Source organism: Taudactylus pleione, unplaced genomic scaffold, assembly GCF_031769625.1.
Source record: "Taudactylus pleione unplaced genomic scaffold, aTauple2 ptg000967l, whole genome shotgun sequence".
Classification (NCBI taxonomy): Eukaryota; Metazoa; Chordata; class Amphibia; order Anura; family Myobatrachidae; genus Taudactylus; species Taudactylus pleione.
Window position 1 is genome coordinate 10,650,001 of NW_028285368.1, and position 2,500 is coordinate 10,652,500.

Consider the following 2,500-nt stretch of genomic DNA (forward strand, 5'->3'; position numbering starts at 1 on the left):
AAAAGAATGTTATGGCTGCATTAAATTACCTACAGCACCTGGTATTCCCAGGTGGTCTCCCATCCAAGTACTAACCATGCCCAACACTGCATAGCTTCTACGATCAGACGAGATTGGGCATATCCAGTGTGGATTGGCTGTAGGTGCTCAAAAGTATTAACTTTAGACCTCTATTACTTCTTAACTCAAGGAAATTCATTGATAAGTTGAAAAAATTAAATGTAAAATGTAATAGAAAAGAATGTTATGGCAGTATTAAATTACCTACAGCTCTTGGTATTCCCAGGTGGTTTCCCATCCAAGGACTAACCAAGCCCAACACTGCATAGCTTCCAAGATCAGACGAGATTGGGCATGTCCACTGTGGTTTGGCTGTAGGTGCTCAAAACATTAACTTTAGACCTCCATTACTTCTTAACTCAAGTAAATTCATTGATAAGTTGAAAAAATTAAATGTAAAATGTAATAGAAAAGAATGTTATGGCAATATAAAATTACCTACAGCACATGGTATCCCCAGTTGGTCTCCCATCCAAGTACTAACCAGACCCAACACTGCATAGCTTCCAAGATCAGACGAGATTGGGCATGTCCAGTGTGGTTTGACTGTATGTGCTCAAACACATTAACTTTAGACATCTTTTACTTCTTAACTCAAGCAAATTTATTGATAAGTTGAAAAAATTAAATTAAAATTTAATAGAAAAGAATGTTATGGCAGTATAAAATTACCTACAGCACCTGGTATTCCCAGGTGGTCTCCCATTCAAGTACTAACCAGGCCCAAAACTGCATAGCTTCCAAGATCAGATGAGATTGGGCATGTCCAGTGTGGTTTGGCTGTAGGCGCTCAAAAGCATTAAATTTAGACCGCTATTACTTCATAACACAAGTAAATTCATTGATAAGTTGAAAAAATTAAATGTAAAATGTAATAGAAAAGAATGTTATGGCAGTATAAAATTACCTACAGCACCTGGGAGTCCTAGGTAGTCTCCCATCCAAGTACTAACCAGTCCCAACACTGCATAGCTTCCAAGATCAGACGAGATTGGGCATGTCCAGTGTGGTTTGGCTGTAGGTGCTCAAAAACATTAACTTTAGACCTCTATTACTTCTTAACTCAAGTAAATTCATTGATAAGTTGAAAAAATTAAATGTAAAATGTAATAGAAAAGAATGTTATGGCAGTATAAAATTACCTACAGCACATGGTATTCCCAGGCGGTCTCCCGTCCAAGTACTAACCAGGCCCAACACTGCATATCTTCCAAGATCAGACGAGATTGGGCATGTCCAGTGTGGTTTGACTGTAGGTGCTCAAAAACATTAACTTTAGACATCTTTTACTTCTTAACTCAAGTAAATTTATTGATAAGTTGAAAAAATTAAATTAAAATTTAATAGAAAAGAATGTTATGGCAGTATAAAATTACCTACAGCACCTGGTATTCCCAGGTGGTCTCCCATTCAAGTACTAACCAGGCCCAAAACTGCATAGCTTCCAAGATCAGACGAGATTGGGCATGTCCAGTGTGGTTTGGCTGTAGGTGCTCAAATACATTAACTTTAGACCTTTATTACTTCTTAACTCAAGTAAATTCATTGATAAGTTGAAAAAATTAAATGTAAAATGTAATAGAAAAGAATGTTATGGCAGTATAAAATTACCTACTGCACCTGGTTTTCCCAGGTGGTCTCCCATCCAAGTATTGACCAGGCCCAACACTGCATAGATACCAAGATAAGACAAGATTGGGCATGTCCAGTGTGGATTGGCTGTAGGTGCTCAAAAGTATTAACTTTAGACCTCTATTACTTCTTAACTCAAGGAAATTCATTGATAAGTTGAAAAAATTAAATGTAAAATGTAATAGAAAAGAATGTTATGGCAGTATAATATTTCGTACAGCACCTGGTATACCCAGGTGGTCTCCCATCCAAGTACTAACCAGGCCCAACACTGCATAGCTTCCAAGATCAGATGAGATTGGGCATGTCCAGTGTGGTTAGACTGTAGGTGCTCAAAAACATTAACTTTAGACCTCTTTTACTTCTTAACTCAAGTAAATTCATTGATAAGTTGAAATAATGTAATGTAAAATGTAATAGAAAAGAATGTTCTGGCTGCATAAAATTACCTACAGCACCTGGTATTCCCAGGTGGTCTCCCATCCAAGTACTAACCAGGCCCAACACTGCATAGTTTCCAAGATCAGACGAGATTGGGCATGTCCAGTGTGGTTTGGCTGTAGGTGCTAAAAGCCTTAACTTAAGACCTCTATTACTTCTTAACTCAAGTAAATTCATTTATAAGTTGAAAAAAATAAATGTAAAATGTATTAGAAAAGACTGTTATGGCAATATAAAATTACCTACAGCACCTCGGATTCCTAGGTGGTCTCCCATTCAAGTATTAACCAGGTCCAACACTGCATAGCTTCCAAGATCAGACGAGATTGGGCATGTCCAGTGTGGTTTGACTGTAGGTGCTCAAAAA

At 37.5% G+C, this 2,500-nt stretch overlaps 1 non-coding gene and 9 pseudogenes across 1 annotated transcript; all 10 read right to left on the reverse strand.

The window, feature by feature from the left end:
- Positions 1-26: 26 nt before the first annotated feature.
- Positions 27-145, reverse strand: LOC148462885 (5S ribosomal RNA; annotated as a pseudogene).
- Positions 146-261: 116 nt separating this feature from the next.
- Positions 262-380, reverse strand: LOC148462886 (5S ribosomal RNA; annotated as a pseudogene).
- A 115-nt stretch (positions 381-495) lies between these two features.
- LOC148462887 (5S ribosomal RNA) lies at positions 496-614 on the reverse strand (annotated as a pseudogene).
- A 115-nt stretch (positions 615-729) lies between these two features.
- LOC148462888 (5S ribosomal RNA) lies at positions 730-848 on the reverse strand (annotated as a pseudogene).
- Positions 849-964: 116 nt separating this feature from the next.
- Positions 965-1,083, reverse strand: LOC148462889 (5S ribosomal RNA; annotated as a pseudogene).
- Positions 1,084-1,199: 116 nt separating this feature from the next.
- Positions 1,200-1,318, reverse strand: LOC148462890 (5S ribosomal RNA; annotated as a pseudogene).
- Positions 1,319-1,433: 115 nt separating this feature from the next.
- LOC148462891 (5S ribosomal RNA) lies at positions 1,434-1,552 on the reverse strand (annotated as a pseudogene).
- Positions 1,553-1,903: 351 nt separating this feature from the next.
- Positions 1,904-2,022, reverse strand: LOC148462892 (5S ribosomal RNA; annotated as a pseudogene).
- A 116-nt stretch (positions 2,023-2,138) lies between these two features.
- On the reverse strand, positions 2,139-2,257 carry LOC148462893 (5S ribosomal RNA). The gene has a single exon (XR_015874445.1). It is a non-coding gene; the product is annotated as a 5S ribosomal RNA (ribosomal RNA).
- Positions 2,258-2,372: 115 nt separating this feature from the next.
- LOC148462894 (5S ribosomal RNA) lies at positions 2,373-2,491 on the reverse strand (annotated as a pseudogene).
- Between the last annotated feature and the right edge of the window lie 9 nt (positions 2,492-2,500).